The following is a 26,847-nucleotide window of genomic DNA, read 5'->3' as shown; positions in this document are numbered from 1 at the left end:
CATGCCTTACTGTAGAGTTCTTTGGCCGCAGGGAGGCCGGGGCGGGGGTCAACAGACATGCGGACAAGGGGGAAGCCAGCGGCTACAGTGTACTTAGATTTCTAGAAAGCCTTTGACAAGGTCCCTCCACCAACGGCTCTCACGTCAAGTATGTTGTCATGGGGTAAGAGAAAACGTCCTCTCGTGGATACCTAACTGGTTAAAAAGAGACAGGAAACAAAGGGAAGGAATCAATGGTCAGTTTTCAGACTGGAGAGATATGTCCCCTCCCCCCCCCCCCAAGGGTCCCTACCTATTTATAAGTGATCAACCTCTTTATAAATCATCTGGAGAAAAGGGGTAAAACAGTGAGGTGGTCATATTTACAGGTGATGCTAAGCTGCTCGAGATAGTTACGAACAAAGCAGACTCTGAAGAGCTTGAAAAACATCTCACAAAACTAAGTCAGTGGGCAACAAAAAAGGCAAACAAAAGTTCAGGTCGTTGAACGTAAAGTAACCTACATGGTGGGGGGGGAACCATCCCCGACTATATGTACGAAACCATGGGGACTAATTTAGCTCTAACCACCCAGGAGAGGGTGGGGGGGGAGGAGGAAAGAGAGAGAGAGAGAGAGAGAGAGAAATCGATCTTGGAGTGACTGGGGAGAGTTCTCTGAAAACATCCACTCAATGTGCAGCAGCAGTCAAAAAAGCACACAGTATGGGAGGAATCCTTTCAAAAGGGATAGAGGAGACGACGACAGGCACTCTCTTATCGCCTCTCTATGAAGCCACGGTACGCCCACACTTTCCATATGGCGTACAGACGTCGCCGCCTCATCCCCAGAAAGATAAACTGGCGTTGCAAAAGGTTCCGAAAAGGGCAACAAAAACGATGAGGGCTTTGGAACGGGTCCCCTGTGAAGAGAGATGAAGAAAAAGGACTGGGACTTTTCAGCTTAGAAAAAGAGGAGACTCCGGGGGGAGAGGATAGAGGTCTGTCTATACAATCGTGACTGGGGTGGAAAAGGTGCATAAGGAAAAGTTATTTACTTGTTCCCATAAGAACTAAGGGTCACCAAATGAAATGAAGAAGTAACCCGTTTAACACCCAAAGGAAGCTGTTCCTTCACCCATCGCACAGTCAACCTACGGAACTCCCCGCCACAGGAGGTCGAGAAGACCAGGACTTGAAATAGGGCTCCAAAAATGAGCTCCATCAAGGGCGTCCCTAGCCTCTGGAAACGGATGGCAGGAGAGGGATCACTTGATGCCCTCTGGGGCATCTGGCACCGGCCACTCTCGGAAAACAGGATACTGGGCTAGATGGACTTCTGGTCTGACCCACTATGGCCGGTCTTAACACAGCCCCCCAAAAGCCACGCTTACCCGAGCGCCACTTGGACATTCCCCAGGGGAACTCCCCTGTTGGCTGCTCACTCACTTGGCTCTGGCTGCCTCTGGTAGAAGGCTGCTGGCTCCAAGCCTCGCCTCCAACGCAATCAGCTCCTCAAGGCCCCTCCACCTGCAACAAAGCACTCTCAAATGCCAAACACAGGGCTCCCTGCAACTAGCACCCGTCACACAAATCAGCAGAGACAGACGGACGGACACTCGGATACTTATCCCACCAGCCCACAGCACAGCCCCCTCTCCCCAACACACCCTCCACCCAACCCCGCTTCCCGGCCCCCCCGGCAAAAGACAAAACTCCACACTTACCCGAATGCTCCTCTCGCACACTTCCCAGGCTAACTCTGAAACGCTTCCAGTTCCACGCACAGGGCCAGGTAGGCAGGCAACTATTCGGAGTCTCCGTGCGTGCATCAGGCGACGGTGTAGAGAGGAGGGGATTTAGCTCTCTCAGGAACGGGGAGAAACTTTGGGGAAAGAGGGAGCCTATACAGGAAGAATGGCCGCCACCTAAACCAAAATGGAACCCGACTGCAGGCACTTAACATTCAAAAGGTCGTAGGGCAACTTTTAAACTAAAGGGCTAGGGGAAAGCCCACGGGTGTGGAGGAGCACTTGGATCGGACAGACACATCTCTTAGGGGAGGGTCTATTCATGGAGAGTCTATGTTCTAGTACGGAGGAGAGGATGGAGGATGAGAGCGCATGGGTAAGAGCAGATGAGAAACCATCAAATGGAAAAAAAAAGGCTAACGTCTAGAAACGGCAGACACATCAAGAGTGACATTTGTCAAGCGCTTCTACACAAACGCAGGACGTCTAAACATCAAGTGGCTGAACCAGAGTGCCTCGTATCAAAGGAGGACATCGACACTATAGGCACCGCCGGAACGAGGACAATCAATGGGACAGTCATACCCGGGAGATGGATCAGAAGGACACAACAGGTCGTACTGCTGGGGGAGGGGCACTATGCATGAAAGAAAATGCAGAATCGAGTCAAGTAAAAGTCTTAAAGGAACCAAAATGTTCCACGGAATCTCTGTGGGGAGTAACTCCATGCTCCATAAAGAAGAGGAAGATAGCCGTAGGAAACTACTATACGCCACCTGACCAGGACAGCGATAGGGACTACGAAACGCTAAGGGAGATTAGCGAGGCCATCCAAATAAAAACCGCAGTAATAACAGTGGGGGATTTCAACTATCAACTGGCTACACCTCACCTCACCTCACCTCAGGACGGGACGCACAGGTCACTATTTCTGACACCTTCAAACGATTGCTTCTTGGAGCCACTGGTTCCAGCACCCACCAGGGGAGAGGCAATTCTTGACTTAGTCCTAAGCGGAGCACGGGATCTGGCCCGAGAGAACTGGACCGCTTGGAAATGGTGACCCTAATCTCATCAAGTTTCTTTTCCCACCACAGGGAAGTTAAACACCTCAGCAGCCCAACACTGTGGCACCGAATTTCGGAAAGGGGAACTACGCAAAAACGAGGAGGCTGGCTAAGCAGAAATGGACAAGGTACAGTGACAAAGGGAAAACCCCTGCAAGCTGCACGGACGCTTTTCAAAGACACCGTAAGAGAGGCCCAACTTAAATGTATACCCCACATTAAAAAACACAGCAAGAGAACCACCAAGTAAAAGCAGCAGTGAGAGAAAAAAGGCAGCGTTGAAAAAGAAGTGCAAGTTAAATCCCAGGGAGGAAAACAGAAAGGAGCATCAACAGTCCGATTAAGTGGAAAAATAGAAGACGGAGAAGGAGACGGAGAAAGAGAAAGAGAAAAAGGAGGAGGAAGGAAAGCCAAGAGGAGTATGAAGAACAGCTAGCCAACGTTACAAAAAAAAAAAAAAAAAAAAAAAGGTATTCAAAACCCACACATTCGGTTAAGTACATCAGAAGCAGGAAAAAGCCTGCTCAACAGCCAGCGGGGGCCACTTGACCCTCAAAATGCTAAAGGAGCACTCCAAGACCATTAGGTCGTTGGAGAAACTAAATGAATTCTTCGCTTTCGTCTTCACAGCTGACGCTGGAGTTTGGGAGATTCCCAAAGCTGAGCAATTCTCTGGAGCTGACACATCGGAGGAATTGTCCCAGACTGAGGTGTCACTAGAGGAGCTTTCGGAAGCAACGCATAAAACTTCACCGTGACAAGTCGGCGGGACCAGACGCCATTCACCCAAGAGTTCTGAAAAGAAGAAGAAGTCAAATGTGAAACCGCGCAACTATTACCGGGGGTTTGTAACCTCGCCTTTCAATCGCGCTTCTCTACTTAATGACTGGAAAGACAGCTAATGGGACGCTAATATTTTTAAAGGGGCTCTAGAGGCCACCCTGGCAATTACAGACCGGCAAGCCTAACGGCGGTACCGGGCAAATTATTTGGAACTATGGTCAAGCATCAAATTGTCAGACACGCAGACGAATGTAATTTCTTGGGGGGCAAAAACGTCAGCATGCTTTCTCTAAAGCGAGGTCATGCCTTACTGTAGAGTTCTTTGGCCGCAGGGAGGCCGGGGCGGGGGTCAACAGACATGCGGACAAGGGGGAAGCCAGCGGCTACAGTGTACTTAGATTTCTAGAAAGCCTTTGACAAGGTCCCTCCACCAACGGCTCTCACGTCAAGTATGTTGTCATGGGGTAAGAGAAAACGTCCTCTCGTGGATACCTAACTGGTTAAAAAGAGACAGGAAACATCCTCTCGTGGATACCTAACTGGTTAAAAAGAGACAGGAAACAAAGGGAAGGAATCAATGGTCAGTTTTCAGACTGGAGAGATATGTTCCCCCCCCCCCAAGGGTCCCTACCTATTTATAAGTGATCAACCTCTTTATAAATCATCTGGAGAAAAGGGGTAAAACAGTGAGGTGGTCATATTTACAGGTGATGCTAAGCTGCTCGAGATAGTTACGAACAAAGCAGACTCTGAAGAGCTTGAAAAACATCTCACAAAACTAAGTCAGTGGGCAACAAAAAAGGCAAACAAAAGTTCAGGTCGTTGAACGTAAAGTAACCTACATGGTGGGGGGGGAACCATCCCCGACTATATGTACGAAACCATGGGGACTAATTTAGCTCTAACCACCCAGGAGAGGGGGGGGGGAGGGGAGGAGAGAGAGAGAGAGAGAGAGAGAGAGAGAGAAAAAAATCGATCTTGGAGTGACTGGGGAGAGTTCTCTGAAAACATCCACTCAATGTGCAGCAGCAGTCAAAAAAGCACACAGTATGGGAGGAATCCTTTCAAAAGGGATAGAGGAGACGACGACAGGCACTCTCTTATCGCCTCTCTATGAAGCCACGGTACGCCCACACCTTCCATACGGCGTACAGACGTCGCCGCCTCATCCCCAGAAAGATAAACTGGCGTTGCAAAAGGTTCCGAAAAGGGCAACAAAAACGATGAGGGCTTTGGAACGGGTCCCCTGTGAAGAGAGATGAAGAAAAAGGACTGGGACTTTTCAGCTTAGAGAGAATAGAGGTCTGTCTATACAATCGTGACTGGGGTGGAAAAGGTGCATAAGGAAAAGTTATTTACTTGTTCCCATAAGAACTAAGGGTCACCAAATGAAATGAAGAAGTAACCCGTTTAACACCCAAAGGAAGCTGTTCCTTCACCCATCGCACAGTCAACCTACGGAACTCCCTGCCACAGGAGGTCGAGAAGACCAGGACTTGAAATAGGGCTCCAAAAATGAGCTCCATCAAGGGCGTCCCTAGCCTCTGGAAACGGATGGCAGGAGAGGGATCACTTGATGCCCTCTGGGGCATCTGGCACCGGCCACTCTCGGAAAACAGGATACTGGGCTAGATGGACTTCTGGTCTGACCCACTATGGCCGGTCTTAACACAGCCCCCCAAAAGCCACGCTTACCCGAGCGCCACTTGGACATTCCCCAGGGGAACTCCCCTGTTGGCTGCTCACTCACTTGGCTCTGGCTGCCTCTGGTAGAAGGCTGCTGGCTCCAAGCCTCGCCTCCAACGCAATCAGCTCCTCAAGGCCCCCTCCACCTGCAACAAAGCACTCTCAAATGCCAAACACAGGGCTCCCTGCAACTAGCACCCGTCACACAAATCAGCAGAGACAGACGGACGGACACTCGGATACTTATCCCACCAGCCCACAGCACAGCCCCCTCTCCCCAACACACCCTCCACCCAACCCCGCTTCCCGGCCCCCCCGGCAAAAGACAAAACTCCACACTTACCCGAATGCTCCTCTCGCACACTTCCCAGGCTAACTCTGAAACGCTTCCAGTTCCACGCACAGGGCCAGGTAGGCAGGCAACTATTCGGAGTCTCCGTGCGTGCATCAGGCGACGGTGTAGAGAGGAGGGGATTTAGCTCTCTCAGGAACGGGGAGAAACTTTGGGGAAAGAGGGAGCCTATACAGGAAGAATGGGCGCCACCTAAACCAAAATGGAACCCGACTGCAGGCACTTAACATTCAAAAGGTCGTAGGGCAACTTTTAAACTAAAGGGCTAGGGGAAAGCCCACGGGTGTGGAGGAGCACTTGGATCGGACAGACACATCTCTTAGGGGAGGGTCTATTCATGGAGAGTCTATGTTCTAGTACGGAGGAGAGGATGGAGGATGAGAGCGCATGGGTAAGAGCAGATGAGAAACCATCAAATGGAAAAAAAAAAGGCTAACGTCTAGAAACGGCAGACACATCAAGAGTGACATTTGTCAAGCGCTTCTACACAAACGCAGGACGTCTAAACATCAAGTGGACGAACCAGAGTGCCTCGTATCAAAGGAGGACATCGACACTATAGGCACCGCTGGAACGAGGACAATCAATGGGACAGTCATACCCGGGAGATGGATCAGAAGGACACAACAGGTCGTACTGCTGGGGGAGGGGCACTATCCATGAAAGAAAATGCAGAATCGAGTCAAGTAAAAGTCTTAAAGGAACCAAAATGTTCCACGGAATCTCTGTGGGGAGTAATTCCATGCTCCATGAAGAAGAGGAAGATAGCCGTAGGAAACTATTATATGCCACCTGACCAGGACAGCGATAGGGACTACGAAACGCTAAGGGAGATTAGCGAGGCCATCCAAATAAAAACCGCAGTAATAACAGTGGGGGTTTCAACTATCAACTGGCTACACCTCACCTCACCTCAGGACGGGACGCACGGGTCACTATTTCTGACACCTTCAAACGATTGCTTCTTGGAGCCACTGGTTCCAGCACCCACCAGGGGAGAGGCAATTCTTGACTTAGTCCTAAGCGGAGCACGGGATCTGGCCCGAGAGAACTGGACCGCTTGGAAATGGTGACCCTAATCTCATCAAGTTTCTTTTCCCACCACAGGGAAGTTAAATACCTCAGCAGCCCAACACTGTGGCACCGAATTTCGGAAAGGGGAACTACGCAAAAACGAGGAGGCTGGCTAAGCAGAAATCGACAAGGTACAGTGACAAAGGGAAAACCCCTGCAAGCTGCACGGACGCTTTTCAAAGACACCGTAAGAGAGGCCCAACTTAAATGTATACCCCACGTTAAAAAACACAGCAAGAGAACCACCAAGTAAAAGCAGCAGTGAGAGAAAAAAGGCAGCGTTGAAAAAGAAGTGCAAGTTAAATCCCAGGGAGGAAAACAGAAAGGAGCATCAACAGTCCGATTAAGTGGAAAAATAGAAGACGGAGAAGGAGACGGAGAAAGAGAAAGAGAAAAAGGAGGAGGAAGGAAAGCCAAGAGGAGTATGAAGAACAGCTAGCCAACGTTACAAAAAAAAAAAAAAAAAAAAGGTATTCAAAACCCACACATTCGGTTAAGTACATCAGAAGCAGGAAAAAGCCTGCTCAACAGCCAGCGGGGGCCACTTGACCCTCAAAATGCTAAAGGAGCACTCCAAGACCATTAGGTCGTTGGAGAAACTAAATGAATTCTTCGCTTTCGTCTTCTCAGCTGACGCTGGAGTTTGGGAGATTCCCAAAGCTGAGCAATTCTCTGGAGCTGACACATCGGAGGAATTGTCCCAGACTGAGGTGTCACTAGAGGAGCTTTCGGAAGCAACGCATAAAACTTCACCGTGACAAGTCGGCGGGACCAGACGCCATTCACCCAAGAGTTCTGAAAAGAAGAAGAAGTCAAATGTGAAACCGCGCAACTATTACCGGGGGTTTGTAACCTCGCCTTTCAATCGCGCTTCTCTACTTAATGACTGGAAAGACAGCTAATGGGACGCTAATATTTTTAAAGGGGCTCTAGAGGCCACCCTGGCAATTACAGACCGGCAAGCCTAACGGCGGTACCGGGCAAATTATTTGGAACTATGGTCAAGCATCAAATTGTCAGACACGCAGACGAATGTAATTTCTTGGGGGGCAAAAACGTCAGCATGCTTTCTCTAAAGCGAGGTCATGCCTTACTGTAGAGTTCTTTGGCCGCAGGGAGGCCGGGGCGGGGGTCAACAGACATGCGGACAAGGGGGAAGCCAGCGGCTACAGTGTACTTAGATTTCTAGAAAGCCTTTGACAAGGTCCCTCCACCAACGGCTCTCACGTCAAGTATGTTGTCATGGGGTAAGAGAAAACGTCCTCTCGTGGATACCTAACTGGTTAAAAAGAGACAGGAAACATCCTCTCGTGGATACCTAACTGGTTAAAAAGAGACAGGAAACAAAGGGAAGGAATCAATGGTCAGTTTTCAGACTGGAGAGATATGTCCCCTCCCCCCCCCCCAAGGGTCCCTACCTATTTATAAGTGATCAACCTCTTTATAAATCATCTGGAGAAAAGGGGTAAAACAGTGAGGTGGTCATATTTACAGGTGATGCTAAGCTGCTCGAGATAGTTACGAACAAAGCAGACTCTGAAGAGCTTGAAAAACATCTCACAAAACTAAGTCAGTGGGCAACAAAAAAGGCAAACAAAAGTTCAGGTCGTTGAACGTAAAGTAACCTACATGGTGGGGGGGAACCATCCCCGACTATATGTACGAAACCATGGGGACTAATTTAGCTCTAACCACCCAGGAGAGGGGGGGGGGAGGGGAGGAGAGAGAGAGAAAAATCGATCTTGGAGTGACTGGGGAGAGTTCTCTGAAAACATCCACTCAATGTGCAGCAGCAGTCAAAAAAGCACACAGTATGGGAGGAATCCTTTCAAAAGGGATAGAGGAGACGACGACAGGCACTCTCTTATCGCCTCTCTATGAAGCCACGGTACGCCCACACCTTCCATACGGCGTACAGACGTCGCCGCCTCATCCCCAGAAAGATAAACTGGCATTGCAAAAGGTTCCGAAAAGGGCAACAAAAACGATGAGGGCTTTGGAACGGGTCCCCTGTGAAGAGAGATGAAGAAAAAGGACTGGGACTTTTCAGCTTAGAGAGGATAGAGGTCTGTCTATACAATCGTGACTGGGGTGGAAAAGGTGCATAAGGAAAAGTTATTTACTTGTTCCCATAAGAACTAAGGGTCACCAAATGAAATGAAGAAGTAACCCGTTTAACACCCAAAGGAAGCTGTTCCTTCACCCATCGCACAGTCAACCTACGGAACTCCCTGCCACAGGAGGTCGAGAAGACCAGGACTTGAAATAGGGCTCCAAAAATGAGCTCCATCAAGGGCGTCCCTAGCCTCTGGAAACGGATGGCAGGAGAGGGATCACTTGATGCCCTCTGGGGCATCTGGCACCGGCCACTCTCGGAAAACAGGATACTGGGCTAGATGGACTTCTGGTCTGACCCACTATGGCCGGTCTTAACACAGCCCCCCAAAAGCCACGCTTACCCGAGCGCCACTTGGACATTCCCCAGGGGAACTCCCCTGTTGGCTGCTCACTCACTTGGCTCTGGCTGCCTCTGGTAGAAGGCTGCTGGCTCCAAGCCTCGCCTCCAACGCAATCAGCTCCTCAAGGCCCCCTCCACCTGCAACAAAGCACTCTCAAATGCCAAACACAGGGCTCCCTGCAACTAGCACCCGTCACACAAATCAGCAGAGACAGACGGACGGACACTCGGATACTTATCCCACCAGCCCACAGCACAGCCCCCTCTCCCCAACCCCGCTTCCCGGCCCCCCGGCAAAAGACAAAACTCCACACTTACCCGAATGCTCCTCTCGCACACTTCCCAGGCTAACTCTGAAACGCTTCCAGTTCCACGCACAGGGCCAGGTAGGCAGGCAACTATTCGGAGTCTCCGTGCATGCATCAGGCGACGGTGTAGAGAGGAGGGGATTTAGCTCTCTCAGGAACGGGGAGAAACTTTGGGGAAAGAGGGAGCCTATACAGGAAGAATGGGCGCCACCTAAACCAAAATGGAACCCGACTGCAGGCACTTAACATTCAAAAGGTCGTAGGGCAACTTTTAAACTGAAGGGCTAGGGGAAAGCCCACGGGTGTGGAGGAGCACTTGGATCGGACAGACATCTCTTAGGGGAGGGTCTATTCATGGAGAGTCTATGTTCTAGTACGGAGGAGAGGTTGGAAGATTAGAGCGCATGGGTAAGAGCAGATGAGAAACCATCAAATGGAAAAAAAAAAAAAGTCTAACGTCTAGAAACAGCAGACACATCAAGAGTGACATTTGTCAAGCGCTTCTACACAAACGCAGGACGTCTAAACATCAAGTGGCTGAACCAGAGTGCCTCGTATCAAAGGAGGACATCGACACTATAGGCACCGCCGGAACGAGGACAATCAATGGGACAGTCATACCCGGGAGATGGATCAGAAGTACACAACAGGTCGTACTGCTGGGGGAGGGGCACTATCCATGAAAGAAAATGCCGAATCGAGTCAAGTAAAAGTCTTAAAGGAACCAAAATGTTCCATGGAATCTCTGTGGGGAGTAATTCCATGCTCCATGAAGAAGAGGAAGATAGCCGTAGGAAACTATTATACGCCACCTGACCAGGACAGCGATAGGGACTACGAAACGCTAAGGGAGATTAGCGAGGCCATCCAAATAAAAACCGCAGTAATAACAGTGGGGGATTTCAACTATCAACTGGCTACACCTCACCTCACCTCAGGACGGGATGCACAGGTCACTATTCCTGACACCTTCAAACGATTGCTTCTTGGAGCCACTGGTTCCAGCACCCACCAGGGGAGAGGCAATTCTTGACTTAGTCCTAAGCGGAGCACGGGATCTGGCCCGAGAGAACTGGACCGCTTGGAAATGGTGACCCTAATCTCATCAAGTTTCTTTTCCCACCACAGGGAAGTTAAATACCTCAGCAGCCCAACACTGTGGCACCGAATTTCGGAAAGGGGAACTACGCAAAAACGAGGAGGCTGGCTAAGCAGAAATCGACAAGGTACAGTGACAAAGGGAAAACCCCTGAAAGCTGCACGGACGCTTTTCAAAGACACCGTAAGAGAGGCCCAACTTAAATGTATACCCCACGTTAAAAAACACAGCAAGAGAACCACCAAGTAAAAGCAGCAGTGAGAAAAAAGGCAGCGTTGAAAAAGAAGTGCAAGTTAAATCCCAGGGAGGAAAACAGAAAGGAGCATCAACAGTCCGATTAAGTGGAAAAATAGAAGACGGAGAAGGAGACGGAGAAAGAGAAAGAGAAAAAGGAGGAGGAAGGAAAGCCAAGAGGAGTATGAAGAACAGCTAGCCAACGTTAAAAAAAAAAAAAAAAAAAAAAAGGTATTCAAAACCCACACATTCGGTTAAGTACATCACAAGCAGGAAAAAGCCTGCACAACAGCCAGCGGGGGCCACTTGACCCTCAAAATGCTAAAGGAGCACTCCAAGACCATTAGGTCGTTGGAGAAACTAAATGAATTCTTCGATTTCGTCTTCACAGCTGATGCTGGAGTTTGGGAGATTCCCAAAGCTGAGCAATTCTCTGGAGCTGACACATCGGAGGAATTGTCCCAGACTGAGGTGTCACTAGAGGAGCTTTCGGAAGCAACGCATAAAACTTCACCGTGACAAGTCGGCGGGACCAGACGCCATTCACCCAAGAGTTCTGAAAAGAAGAAGAAGTCAAATGTGAAACGGCGCAACTATTACCGGGGGTTTGTAACCTCGCCTTTCAATCGCGCTTCTCTACTTAATGACTGGAAAGACAGCTAATGGGACGCTAATATTTTTAAAGGGGCTCTAGAGGCCACCCTGGCAATTACAGACCGGCAAGCCTAACGGCGGTACCGGGCAAATTATTTGGAACTATGGTCAAGCATCAAATTGTCAGACACGCAGACGAATGTAATTTCTTGGGGGGCAAAAACGTCAGCATGCTTTCTCTAAAGCGAGGTCATGCCTTACTGTAGAGTTCTTTGGCCGCAGGGAGGCCGGGGCGGGGGTCAACAGACATGCGGACAAGGGGGAAGCCAGCGGCTACAGTGTACTTAGATTTCTAGAAAGCCTTTGACAAGGTCCCTCCACCAACGGCTCTCACGTCAAGTATGTTGTCATGGGGTAAGAGAAAACGTCCTCTCGTGGATACCTAACTGGTTAAAAAGAGACAGGAAACATCCTCTCGTGGATACCTAACTGGTTAAAAAGAGACAGGAAACAAAGGGAAGGAATCAATGGTCAGTTTTCAGACTGGAGAGATATGTCCCCTCCCCCCCCCAAGGGTCCCTACCTATTTATAAGTGATCAACCTCTTTATAAATCATCTGGAGAAAAGGGGTAAAACAGTGAGGTGGTCATATTTACAGGTGATGCCAAGCTGCTCGAGATAGTTACGAACAAAGCAGACTCTGAAGAGCTTGAAAAACATCTCACAAAACTAAGTCAGTGGGCAACAAAAAAGGCAAACAAAAGTTCAGGTCGTTGAACGTAAAGTAACCTACATGGTGGGGGGGGAACCATCCCCGACTATATGTACGAAACCATGGGGACTAATTTAGCTCTAACCACCCAGGAGAGGGTGGGGGGGGGGGGAGGAGGAGAGAGAGAGAGAGAGAGAGAGAGAAATCGATCTTGGAGTGACTGGGGAGAGTTCTCTGAAAACATCCACTCAATGTGCAGCAGCAGTCAAAAAAGCACACAGTATGGGAGGAATCCTTTCAAAAGGGATAGAGGAGACGACGACAGGCACTCTCTTATCGCCTCTCTATGAAGCCACGGTACGCCCACACCTTCCATACGGCGTACAGACGTCGCCGCCTCATCCCCAGAAAGATAAACTGGCGTTGCAAAAGGTTCCGAAAAGGGCAACAAAAACGATGAGGGCTTTGGAACGGGTCCCCTGTGAAGAGAGATGAAGAAAAAGGACTGGGACTTTTCAGCTTAGAAAAAGAGGAGACTCCGGGGGGAGAGGATAGAGGTCTGTCTATACAATCGTGACTGGGGTGGAAAAGGTGCATAAGGAAAAGTTATTTACTTGTTCCCATAAGAACTAAGGGTCACCAAATGAAATGAAGAAGTAACCCGTTTAACACCCAAAGGAAGCTGTTCCTTCACCCATCGCACAGTCAACCTACGGAACTCCCCGCCACAGGAGGTCGAGAAGACCAGGACTTGAAATAGGGCTCCAAAAATGAGCTCCATCAAGGGCGTCCCTAGCCTCTGGAAACGGATGGCAGGAGAGGGATCACTTGATGCCCTCTGGGGCATCTGGCACCGGCCACTCTCGGAAAACAGGATACTGGGCTAGATGGACTTCTGGTCTGACCCACTATGGCCGGTCTTAACACAGCCCCCCAAAAGCCACGCTTACCCGAGCGCCACTTGGACATTCCCCAGGGGAACTCCCCTGTTGGCTGCTCACTCACTTGGCTCTGGCTGCCTCTGGTAGAAGGCTGCTGGCTCCAAGCCTCGCCTCCAACGCAATCAGCTCCTCAAGGCCCCCTCCACCTGCAACAAAGCACTCTCAAATGCCAAACACAGGGCTCCCTGCAACTAGCACCCGTCACACAAATCAGCAGAGACAGACGGACGGACACTCGGATACTTATCCCACCAGCCCACAGCACAGCCCCCTCTCCCCAACACACCCTCCACCCAACCCCGCTTCCCGGCCCCCCCGGCAAAAGACAAAACTCCACACTTACCCGAATGCTCCTCTCGCACACTTCCCAGGCTAACTCTGAAACGCTTCCAGTTCCACGCACAGGGCCAGGTAGGCAGGCAACTATTCGGAGTCTCCGTGCGTGCATCAGGCGACGGTGTAGAGAGGAGGGGATTTAGCTCTCTCAGGAACGGGGAGAAACTTTGGGGAAAGAGGGAGCCTATACAGGAAGAATGGGCGCTACCTAAACCAAAATGGAACCCGACTGCAGGCACTTAACATTCAAAAGGTCGTAGGGCAACTTTTAAACTAAAGGGCTAGGGGAAAGCCCACGGGTGTGGAGGAGCACTTGGATCGGACAGACACATCTCTTAGGGGAGGGTCTATTCATGGAGAGTCTATGTTCTAGTACGGAGGAGAGGATGGAAGATGAGAGCGCATGGGTAAGAGCAGATGAGAAACCATCAAATGGAAAAAAAAAAGGCTAACGTCTAGAAACGGCAGACACATCAAGAGTGACATTTGTCAAGCGCTTCTACACAAACGCAGGACGTCTAAACATCAAGTGGCTGAACCAGAGTGCCTCGTATCAAAGGAGGACATCGACACTATAGGCACCACGGAAACTTGCCGGAACGAGGACAATCAATGGGACAGTCATACCCGGGAAATGGATCGGAAGGACACAACAGGTCGTACTGCTGGGGGAGGGGCACTATCCATGAAAGAAAATGCCGAATCGAGTCAAGTAAAAGTCTTAAAGGAACCAAAATGTTCCACGGAATCTCTGTGGGGAGTAATTCCATGCTCCATGAAGAAGAGGAAGATAGCCGTAGGAAACTATTATACGCCACCTGACCAGGACAGCGATAGGGACTACGAAACGCTAAGGGAGATTAGCGAGGCCATCCAAATAAAAACCGCAGTAATAACAGTGGGGGATTTCAACTATCAACTGGCTACACCTCACCTCAGGACGGGATGCACAGGTCACTATTCCTGACACCTTCAAACGATTGCTTCTTGGAGCCACTGGTTCCAGCACCCACCAGGGGAGAGGCAATTCTTGACTTAGTCCTAAGCGGAGCACGGGATCTGGCCCGAAAGAACTGGACCGCTTGGAAATGGTGACCCTAATCTCATCAAGTTTCTTTTCCCACCACAGGGAAGTTAAATACCTCAGCAGCCCAACACTGTGGCACCGAATTTCGGAAAGGGGAACTACGCAAAAACGAGGAGGCTGGCTAAGCAGAAATCGACAAGGTACAGTGACAAAGGGAAAACCCCTGCAAGCTGCACGGACGCTTTTCAAAGACACCGTAAGAGAGGCCCAACTTAAATGTATACCCCACGTTAAAAAACACAGCAAGAGAACCACCAAGTAAAAGCAGCAGTGAGAGAAAAAAGGCAGCGTTGAAAAAGAAGTGCAAGTTAAATCCCAGGGAGGAAAACAGAAAGGAGCATCAACAGTCCGATTAAGTGGAAAAATAGAAGACGGAGAAGGAGACGGAGAAAGAGAAAGAGAAAAGGGAGGAGGAAGGAAAGCCAAGAGGAGTATGAAGAACAGCTAGCCAACGTTAAAAAAAAAAAAAAAAAAAAGGTATTCAAAACCCACACATTCGGTTAAGTACATCAGAAGCAGGAAAAAGCCTGCTCAACAGCCAGCGGGGGCCACTTGACCCTCAAAATGCTAAAGGAGCACTCCAAGACCATTAGGTCGTTGGAGAAACTAAATGAATTCTTCGCTTTCATCTTCACAGCTGACGCTGGAGTTTGGGAGATTCCCAAAGCTGAGCAATTCTCTGGAGCTGACACATCGGAGGAATTGTCCCAGACTGAGGTGTCACTAGAGGAGCTTTCGGAAGCAACGCATAAAACTTCACCGTGACAAGTCGGCGGGACCAGACGCAATTCACCCAAGAGTTCTGAAAAGAAGAAGAAGTCAAATGTGAAACCGCGCAACTATTACCGGGGGTTTGTAACCTCGCCTTTCAATCGCGCTTCTCTACTTAATGACTGGAAAGACAGCTAATGGGACGCTAATATTTTTAAAGGGGCTCTAGAGGCCACCCTGGCAATTACAGACCGGCAAGCCTAACGGCGGTACCGGGCAAATTATTTGGAACTATGGTCAAGCATCAAATTGTCAGACACGCAGACGAATGTAATTTCTTGGGGGGCAAAAACGTCAGCATGCTTTCTCTAAAGCGAGGTCATGCCTTACTGTAGAGTTCTTTGGCCGCAGGGAGGCCGGGGCGGGGGTCAACAGACATGCGGACAAGGGGGAAGCCAGCGGCTACAGTGTACTTAGATTTCTAGAAAGCCTTTGACAAGGTCCCTCCACCAACGGCTCTCACGTCAAGTATGTTGTCATGGGGTAAGAGAAAACGTCCTCTCGTGGATACCTAACTGGTTAAAAAGAGACAGGAAACAAAGGGAAGGAATCAATGGTCAGTTTTCAGACTGGAGAGATATGTTCCCCCCCCCCCCCAAGGGTCCCTACCTATTTATAAGTGATCAACCTCTTTATAAATCATCTGGAGAAAAGGGGTAAAACAGTGAGGTGGTCATATTTACAGGTGATGCTAAGCTGCTCGAGATAGTTACGAACAAAGCAGACTCTGAAGAGCTTGAAAAACATCTCACAAAACTAAGTCAGTGGGCAACAAAAAAGGCAAACAAAAGTTCAGGTCGTTGAACGTAAAGTAACCTACATGGTGGGGGGGAACCATCCCCGACTATATGTACGAAACCATGGGGACTAATTTAGCTCTAACCACCCAGGAGAGGGGGGGGGGGGGAGGGGAGGAGAGAGAGAGAAAAATCGATCTTGGAGTGACTGGGGAGAGTTCTCTGAAAACATCCACTCAATGTGCAGCAGCAGTCAAAAAAGCACACAGTATGGGAGGAATCCTTTCAAAAGGGATAGAGGAGACGACGACAGGCACTCTCTTATCGCCTCTCTATGAAGCCACGGTACGCCCACACCTTCCATACGGCGTACAGACGTCGCCGCCTCATCCCCAGAAAGATAAACTGGCGTTGCAAAAGGTTCCGAAAAGGGCAACAAAAACGATGAGGGCTTTGGAACGGGTCCCCTGTGAAGAGAGATGAAGAAAAAGGACTGGGACTTTTCAGCTTAGAAAAAGAGGAGACTCCGGGGGGAGAGGATAGAGGTCTGTCTATACAATCGTGACTGGGGTGGAAAAGGTGCATAAGGAAAAGTTATTTACTTGTTCCCATAAGAACTAAGGGTCACCAAATGAAATGAAGAAGTAACCCGTTTAACACCCAAAGGAAGCTGTTCCTTCACCCATCGCACAGTCAACCTACGGAACTCCCCGCCACAGGAGGTCAAGAAGACCAGGACTTGAAATAGGGCTCCAAAAATGAGCTCCATCAAGGGCGTCCCTAGCCTCTGGAAACGGATGGCAGGAGAGGGATCACTTGATGCCCTCTGGGGCATCTGGCACCGGCCACTCTCGGAAAACAGGATACTGGGCTAGATGGACTTCTGGTCTGACCCACTATGGCCGGTCTTAACACAGCCCCCCAAAAGCCACGCTTACCCGAGCGCCACTTGGACATTCCCCAGGGGAACTCCCCTGTTGGCTGCTCACTCACTTGGCTCTGGCTGCCTCTGGTAGAAGGCTGCTGGCTCCAAGCCTCGCCTCCAACGCAATCAGCTCCTCAAGGCCCCTCCACCTGCAACAAAGCACTCTCAAATGCCAAACACAGGGCTCCCTGCAACTAGCACCCGTCACACAAATCAGCAGAGACAGACGGACGGACACTCGGATACTTATCCCACCAGCCCACAGCACAGCCCCCTCTCCCCAACACACCCTCCACCCAACCCCGCTTCCCGGCCCCCCCGGCAAAAGACAAAACTCCACACTTACCCGAATGCTCCTCTCGCACACTTCCCAGGCTAACTCTGAAACGCTTCCAGTTCCACGCACAGGGCCAGGTAGGCAGGCAACTATTCGGAGTCTCCGTGCGTGCATCAGGCGACGGTGTAGAGAGGAGGGGATTTAGCTCTCTCAGGAACGGGGAGAAACTTTGGGGAAAGAGGGAGCCTATACAGGAAGAATGGGCGCTACCTAAACCAAAATGGAACCCGACTGCAGGCACTTAACATTCAAAAGGTCGTAGGGCAACTTTTAAACTAAAGGGCTAGGGGAAAGCCCACGGGTGTGGAGGAGCACTTGGATCGGACAGACACATCTCTTAGGGGAGGGTCTATTCATGGAGAGTCTATGTTCTAGTACGGAGGAGAGGATGGAAGATGAGAGCGCATGGGTAAGAGCAGATGAGAAACCATCAAATGGAAAAAAAAAGGCTAACGTCTAGAAACGGCAGACACATCAAGAGTGACATTTGTCAAGCGCTTCTACACAAACGCAGGACGTCTAAACATCAAGTGGCTGAACCAGAGTGCCTCGTATCAAAGGAGGACATCGACACTATAGGCACCACGGAAACTTGCCGGAACGAGGACAATCAATGGGACAGTCATACCCGGGAAATGGATCGGAAGGACACAACAGGTCGTACTGCTGGGGGAGGGGCACTATCCATGAAAGAAAATGCAGAATCGAGTCAAGTAAAAGTCTTAAAGGAACCAAAATGTTCCACGGAATCTCTGTGGGGAGTAATTCCATGCTCCATGAAGAAGAGGAAGATAGCCGTAGGAAACTATTATACGCCACCTGACCAGGACAGCGATAGGGACTACGAAACGCTAAGGGAGATTAGCGAGGCCATCCAAATAAAAACCGCAGTAATAACAGTGGGGGATTTCAACTATCAACTGGCTACACCTCACCTCAGGACGGGATGCACAGGTCACTATTCCTGACACCTTCAAACGATTGCTTCTTGGAGCCACTGGTTCCAGCACCCACCAGGGGAGAGGCAATTCTTGACTTAGTCCTAAGCGGAGCACGGGATCTGGCCCGAAAGAACTGGACCGCTTGGAAATGGTGACCCTAATCTCATCAAGTTTCTTTTCCCACCACAGGGAAGTTAAATACCTCAGCAGCCCAACACTGTGGCACCGAATTTCGGAAAGGGGAACTACGCAAAAACGAGGAGGCTGGCTAAGCAGAAATCGACAAGGTACAGTGACAAAGGGAAAACCCCTGCAAGCTGCACGGACGCTTTTCAAAGACACCGTAAGAGAGGCCCAACTTAAATGTATACCCCACGTTAAAAAACACAGCAAGAGAACCACCAAGTAAAAGCAGCAGTGAGAGAAAAAAGGCAGCGTTGAAAAAGAAGTGCAAGTTAAATCCCAGGGAGGAAAACAGAAAGGAGCATCAACAGTCCGATTAAGTGGAAAAATAGAAGACGGAGAAGGAGACGGAGAAAGAGAAAGAGAAAAGGGAGGAGGAAGGAAAGCCAAGAGGAGTATGAAGAACAGCTAGCCAACGTTAAAAAAAAAAAAAAAAAAAGGTATTCAAAACCCACACATTCGGTTAAGTACATCAGAAGCAGGAAAAAGCCTGCTCAACAGCCAGCGGGGGCCACTTGACCCTCAAAATGCTAAAGGAGCACTCCAAGACCATTAGGTCGTTGGAGAAACTAAATGAATTATTCGCTTTCATCTTCACAGCTGACGCTGGAGTTTGGGAGATTCCCAAAGCTGAGCAATTCTCTGGAGCTGACACATCGGAGGAATTGTCCCAGACTGAGGTGTCACTAGAGGAGCTTTCGGAAGCAACGCATAAAACTTCACCGTGACAAGTCGGCGGGACCAGACGCCATTCACCCAAGAGTTCTGAAAAGAAGAAGAAGTCAAATGTGAAACCGCGCAACTATTACCGGGGGTTTGTAACCTCGCCTTTCAATCGCGCTTCTCTACTTAATGACTGGAAAGACAGCTAATGGGACGCTAATATTTTTAAAGGGGCTCTAGAGGCCACCCTGGCAATTACAGACCGGCAAGCCTAACGGCGGTACCGGGCAAATTATTTGGAACTATGGTCAAGCATCAAATTGTCAGACACGCAGACGAATGTAATTTCTTGGGGGGCAAAAACGTCAGCATGCTTTCTCTAAAGCGAGGTCATGCCTTACTGTAGAGTTCTTTGGCCGCAGGGAGGCCGGGGCGGGGGTCAACAGACATGCGGACAAGGGGGAAGCCAGCGGCTACAGTGTACTTAGATTTCTAGAAAGCCTTTGACAAGGTCCCTCCACCAACGGCTCTCACGTCAAGTATGTTGTCATGGGGTAAGAGAAAACGTCCTCTCGTGGATACCTAACTGGTTAAAAAGAGACAGGAAACATCCTCTCGTGGATACCTAACTGGTTAAAAAGAGACAGGAAACAAAGGGAAGGAATCAATGGTCAGTTTTCAGACTGGAGAGATATGTCCCCTCCCCCCCCCCCCCCCAAGGGTCCCTACCTATTTATAAGTGATCAACCTCTTTATAAATCATCTGGAGAAAAGGGGTAAAACAGTGAGGTGGTCATATTTACAGGTGATGCTAAGCTGCTCGAGATAGTTACGAACAAAGCAGACTCTGAAGAGCTTGAAAAACATCTCACAAAACTAAGTCAGTGGGCAACAAAAAAGGCAAACAAAAGTTCAGGTCGTTGAACGTAAAGTAACCTACATGGTGGGGGGGGAACCATCCCCGACTATATGTACGAAACCATGGGGACTAATTTAGCTCTAACCACCCAGGAGAGGGGGGGGAGGGGAGGAGAGAGAGAGAAAAATCGATCTTGGAGTGACTGGGGAGAGTTCTCTGAAAACATCCACTCAATGTGCAGCAGCAGTCAAAAAAGCACACAGTATGGGAGGAATCCTTTCAAAAGGGATAGAGGAGACGACGACAGGCACTCTCTTATCGCCTCTCTATGAAGCCACGGTACGCCCACACCTTCCATACGGCGTACAGACGTCGCCGCCTCATCCCCAGAAAGATAAACTGGCGTTGCAAAAGGTTCCGAAAAGGGCAACAAAAACGATGAGGGCTTTGGAACGGGTCCCCTGTGAAGAGAGATGAAGAAAAAGGACTGGGACTTTTCAGCTTAGAAAAAGAGGAGACTCCGGGGGGAGAGGATAGAGGTCTGTCTATACAATCGTGACTGGGGTGGAAAAGGTGCATAAGGAAAAGTTATTTACTTGTTCCCATAAGAACTAAGGGTCACCAAATGAAATGAAGAAGTAACCCGTTTAACACCCAAAGGAAGCTGTTCCTTCACCCATCGCACAGTCAACCTACGGAACTCCCTGCCACAGGAGGTCAAGAAGACCAGGACTTGAAATAGGGCTCCAAAAATGAGCTCCATCAAGGGCGTCCCTAGCCTCTGGAAACGGATGGCAGGAGAGGGATCACTTGATGCCCTCTGGGGCATCTGGCACCGGCCACTCTCGGAAAACAGGATACTGGGCTAGATGGACTTCTGGTCTGACCCACTATGGCCGGTCTTAACACAGCCCCCCAAAAGCCACGCTTACCCGAGCGCCACTTGGACATTCCCCAGGGGAACTCCCCTGTTGGCTGCTCACTCACTTGGCTCTGGCTGCCTCTGGTAGAAGGCTGCTGGCTCCAAGCCTCGCCTCCAACGCAATCAGCTCCTCAAGGCCCCCTCCACCTGCAACAAAGCACTCTCAAATGCCAAACACAGGGCTCCCTGCAACTAGCACCCGTCACACAAATCAGCAGAGACAGACGGACGGACACTCGGATACTTATCCCACCAGCCCACAGCACAGCCCCCTCTCCCCAACACACCCTCCACCCAACCCCGCTTCCCGGCCCCCCCGGCAAAAGACAAAACTCCACACTTACCCGAATGCTCCTCTCGCACACTTCCCAGGCTAACTCTGAAACGCTTCCAGTTCCACGCACAGGGCCAGGTAGGCAGGCAACTATTCGGAGTCTCCGTGCGTGCATCAGGCGACGGTGTAGAGAGGAGGGGATTTAGCTCTCTCAGGAACGGGGAGAAACTTTGGGGAAAGAGGGAGCCTATACAGGAAGAATGGCCGCCACCTAAACCAAAATGGAACCCGACTGCAGGCACTTAACATTCAAAAGGTCGTAGGGCAACTTTTAAACTAAAGGGCTAGGGGAAAGCCCACGGGTGTGGAGGAGCACTTGGATCGGACAGACACATCTCTTAGGGGAGGGTCTATTCATGGAGAGTCTATGTTCTAGTACGGAGGAGAGGATGGAGGATGAGAGCGCATGGGTAAGAGCAGATGAGAAACCATCAAATGGAAAAAAAAAAAAGGCTAACGTCTAGAAACTGCAGACACATCAAGAGTGACATTTGTCAAGCGCTTCTACACAAACGCAGGACGTCTAAACATCAAGTGGCTGAACCAGAGTGCCTCGTATCAAAGGAGGACATCGACACTATAGGCACCGCCGGAACGAGGACAATCAATGGGACAGTCATACCCGGGAGATGGATCAGAAGTACACAACAGGTCGTACTGCTGGGGGAGGGGCACTATCCATGAAAGAAAATGCAGAATCGAGTCAAGTAAAAGTCTTAAAGGAACCAAAATGTTCCATGGAATCTCTGTGGGGAGTAATTCCATGCTCCATGAAGAAGAGGAAGATAGCCGTAGGAAACTATTATACGCCACCTGACCAGGACAGCGATAGGGACTACGAAACGCTAAGGGAGATTAGCGAGGCCATCCAAATAAAAACCGCAGTAATAACAGTGGGGGATTTCAACTATCAACTGGCTACACCTCACCTCACCTCAGGACGGGACGCACGGGTCACTATTTCTGACACCTTCAAACGATTGCTTCTTGGAGCCACTGGTTCCAGCACCCACCAGGGGAGAGGCAATTCTTGACTTAGTCCTAAGCGGAGCACGGGATCTGGCCCGAGAGAACTGGACCGCTTGGAAATGGTGACCCTAATCTCATCAAGTTTCTTTTCCCACCACAGGGAAGTTAAACACCTCAGCAGCCCAACACTGTGGCACCGAATTTCGGAAAGGGGAACTATGCAAAAACGAGGAGGCTGGCTAAGCAGAAATCGACAAGGTACAGTGACAAAGGGAAAACCCCTGCAAGCTGCACGGACGCTTTTCAAAGACACCGTAAGAGAGGCCCAACTTAAATGTATACCCCACGTTAAAAAACACAGCAAGAGAACCACCAAGTAAAAGCAGCAGTGAGAGAAAAAAGGCAGCGTTGAAAAAGAAGTGCAAGTTAAATCCCAGGGAGGAAAACAGAAAGGAGCATCAACAGTCCGATTAAGTGGAAAAATAGAAGACGGAGAAGGAGACGGAGAAAGAGAAAGAGAAAAAGGAGGAGGAAGGAAAGCCAAGAGGAGTATGAAGAACAGCTAGCCAACGTTACAAAAAAAAAAAAAAAAAAGGTATTCAAAACCCACACATTCGGTTAAGTACATCAGAAGCAGGAAAAAGCCTGCTCAACAGCCAGCGGGGGCCACTTGACCCTCAAAATGCTAAAGGAGCACTCCAAGACCATTAGGTCGTTGGAGAAACTAAATGAATTCTTCGCTTTCGTCTTCACAGCTGACGCTGGAGTTTGGGAGATTCCCAAAGCTGAGCAATTCTCTGGAGCTGACACATCGGAGGAATTGTCCCAGACTGAGGTGTCACTAGAGGAGCTTTCGGAAGCAACGCATAAAACTTCACCGTGACAAGTCGGCGGGACCAGACGCCATTCACCCAAGAGTTCTGAAAAGAAGAAGAAGTCAAATGTGAAACCGCGCAACTATTACCGGGGGTTTGTAACCTCGCCTTTCAATCGCGCTTCTCTACTTAATGACTGGAAAGACAGCTAATGGGACGCTAATATTTTTAAAGGGGCTCTAGAGGCCACCCTGGCAATTACAGACCGGCAAGCCTAACGGCGGTACCGGGCAAATTATTTGGAACTATGGTCAAGCATCAAATTGTCAGACACGCAGACGAATGTAATTTCTTGGGGGGCAAAAACGTCAGCATGCTTTCTCTAAAGCGAGGTCATGCCTTACTGTAGAGTTCTTTGGCCGCAGGGAGGCCGGGGCGGGGGTCAACAGACATGCGGACAAGGGGGAAGCCAGCGGCTACAGTGTACTTAGATTTCTAGAAAGCCTTTGACAAGGTCCCTCCACCAACGGCTCTCACGTCAAGTATGTTGTCATGGGGTAAGAGAAAACGTCCTCTCGTGGATACCTAACTGGTTAAAAAGAGACAGGAAACATCCTCTCGTGGATACCTAACTGGTTAAAAAGAGACAGGAAACAAAGGGAAGGAATCAATGGTCAGTTTTCAGACTGGAGAGATATGTCCCCTCCCCCCCCCCAAGGGTCCCTACCTATTTATAAGTGATCAACCTCTTTATAAATCATCTGGAGAAAAGGGGTAAAACAGTGAGGTGGTCATATTTACAGGTGATGCTAAGCTGCTCGAGATAGTTACGAACAAAGCAGACTCTGAAGAGCTTGAAAAACATCTCACAAAACTAAGTCAGTGGGCAACAAAAAAGGCAAACAAAAGTTCAGGTCGTTGAACGTAAAGTAACCTACATGGTGGGGGGGGAACCATCCCCCACTATATGTACGAAACCATGGGGACTAATTTAGCTCTAACCACCCAGGAGAGGGTGGGGGGGGAGGAGGAAAGAGAGAGAGAGAGAGAGAGAGAAATCGATCTTGGAGTGACTGGGGAGAGTTCTCTGAAAACATCCACTCAATGTGCAGCAGCAGTCAAAAAAGCACACAGTATGGGAGGAATCCTTTCAAAAGGGATAGAGGAGACGACGACAGGCACTCTCTTATCGCCTCTCTATGAAGCCACGGTACGCCCACACCTTCCATATGGCGTACAGACGTCGCCGCCTCATCCCCAGAAAGATAAACTGGCGTTGCAAAAGGTTCCGAAAAGGGCAACAAAAACGATGAGGGCTTTGGAACGGGTCCCCTGTGAAGAGAGATGAAGAAAAAGGACTGGGACTTTTCAGCTTAGAAAAAGAGGAGACTCCGGGGGGAGAGGATAGAGGTCTGTCTATACAATCGTGACTGGGGTGGAAAAGGTGCATAAGGAAAAGTTATTTACTTGTTCCCATAAGAACTAAGGGTCACCAAATGAAATGAAGAAGTAACCCGTTTAACACCCAAAGGAAGCTGTTCCTTCACCCATCGCACAGTCAACCTACGGAACTCCCCGCCACAGGAGGTCGAGAAGACCAGGACTTGAAATAGGGCTCCAAAAATGAGCTCCATCAAGGGCGTCCCTAGCCTCTGGAAACGGATGGCAGGAGAGGGATCACTTGATGCCCTCTGGGGCATCTGGCACCGGCCACTCTCGGAAAACAGGATACTGGGCTAGATGGACTTCTGGTCTGACCCACTATGGCCGGTCTTAACACAGCCCCCCAAAAGCCACGCTTACCCGAGCGCCACTTGGACATTCCCCAGGGGAACTCCCCTGTTGGCTGCTCACTCACTTGGCTCTGGCTGCCTCTGGTAGAAGGCTGCTGGCTCCAAGCCTCGCCTCCAACGCAATCAGCTCCTCAAGGCCCCCTCCACCTGCAACAAAGCACTCTCAAATGCCAAACACAGGGCTCCCTGCAACTAGCACCCGTCACACAAATCAGCAGAGACAGACGGACGGACACTCGGATACTTATCCCACCAGCCCACAGCACAGCCCCCTCTCCCCAACACACCCTCCACCCAACCCCGCTTCCCGGCCCCCCCGGCAAAAGACAAAACTCCACACTTACCCGAATGCTCCTCTCGCACACTTCCCAGGCTAACTCTGAAACGCTTCCAGTTCCACGCACAGGGCCAGGTAGGCAGGCAACTATTCGGAGTCTCCGTGCGTGCATCAGGCGACGGTGTAGAGAGGAGGGGATTTAGCTCTCTCAGGAACGGGGAGAAACTTTGGGGAAAGAGGGAGCCTATACAGGAAGAATGGGCGCCACCTAAACCAAAATGGAACCCGACTGCAGGCACTTAACATTCAAAAGGTCGTAGGGCAACTTTTAAACTAAAGGGCTAGGGGAAAGCCCACGGGTGTGGAGGAGCACTTGGATCGGACAGACACATCTCTTAGGGGAGGGTCTATTCATGGAGAGTCTATGTTCTAGTACGGAGGAGAGGATGGAGGATGAGAGCGCATGGGTAAGAGCAGATGAGAAACCATCAAATGGAAAAAAAAAGGCTAACGTCTAGAAACGGCAGACACATCAAGAGTGACATTTGTCAAGCGCTTCTACACAAACGCAGGACGTCTAAACATCAAGTGGCTGAACCAGAGTGCCTTGTATCAAAGGAGGACATCGACACTATAGGCACCGCCGGAACGAGGACAATCAATGGGACAGTCATACCCGGGAGATGGATCAGAAGTACACAACAGGTCGTACTGCTGGGGGAGGGGCACTATGCATGAAAGAAAATGCAGAATCGAGTCAAGTAAAAGTCTTAAAGGAACCAAAATGTTCCACGGAATCTCTGTGGGGAGTAATTCCATGCTCCATAAAGAAGAGGAAGATAGCCGTAGGAAACTACTATACGCCACCTGACCAGGACAGCGATAGGGACTACGAAACGCTAAGGGAGATTAGCGAGGCCATCCAAATAAAAACCGCAGTAATAACAGTGGGGGATTTCAACTATCAACTGGCTACACCTCACCTCACCTCACCTCAGGACGGGACGCACAGGTCACTATTTCTGACACCTTCAAACGATTGCTTCTTGGAGCCACTGGTTCCAGCACCCACCAGGGGAGAGGCAATTCTTGACTTAGTCCTAAGCGGAGCACGGGATCTGGCCCGAGAGAACTGGACCGCTTGGAAATGGTGACCCTAATCTCATCAAGTTTCTTTTCCCACCACAGGGAAGTTAAACACCTCAGCAGCCCAACACTGTGGCACCGAATTTCGGAAAGGGGAACTACGCAAAAACGAGGAGGCTGGCTAAGCAGAAATCGACAAGGTACAGTGACAAAGGGAAAACCCCTGCAAGCTGCACGGACGCTTTTCAAAGACACCGTAAGAGAGGCCCAACAAATGTATACCCCACGTTAAAAAACACAGCAAGAGAACCACCAAGTAAAAGCAGCAGTGAGAGAAAAAAGGCAGCGTTGAAAAAGAAGTGCAAGTTAAATCCCAGGGAGGAAAACAGAAAGGAGCATCAACAGTCCGATTAAGTGGAAAAATAGAAGACGGAGAAGGAGACGGAGAAAGAGAAAGAGAAAAAGGAGGAGGAAGGAAAGCCAAGAGGAGTATGAAGAACAGCTAGCCAACGTTACAAAAAAAAAAAAGGTATTCAAAACCCACACATTCGGTTAAGTACATCAGAAGCAGGAAAAAGCCTGCTCAACAGCCAGCGGGGGCCACTTGACCCTCAAAATGCTAAAGGAACACTCCAAGACCATTAGGTCGTTGGAGAAACTAAATGAATTCTTCGCTTTCGTCTTCACAGCTGACGCTGGAGTTTGGGAGATTCCCAAAGCTGAGCAATTCTCTGGAGCTGACACATCGGAGGAATTGTCCCAGACTGAGGTGTCAC

This window comes from Pelodiscus sinensis, chromosome 6 (assembly GCF_052426305.1).
Source record: "Pelodiscus sinensis isolate ZL-2025 chromosome 6, ASM5242630v1, whole genome shotgun sequence".
NCBI lineage: Eukaryota > Metazoa > Chordata > Testudines > Trionychidae > Pelodiscus > Pelodiscus sinensis.
Note: the sequence above shows the minus strand (reverse complement) of the source record.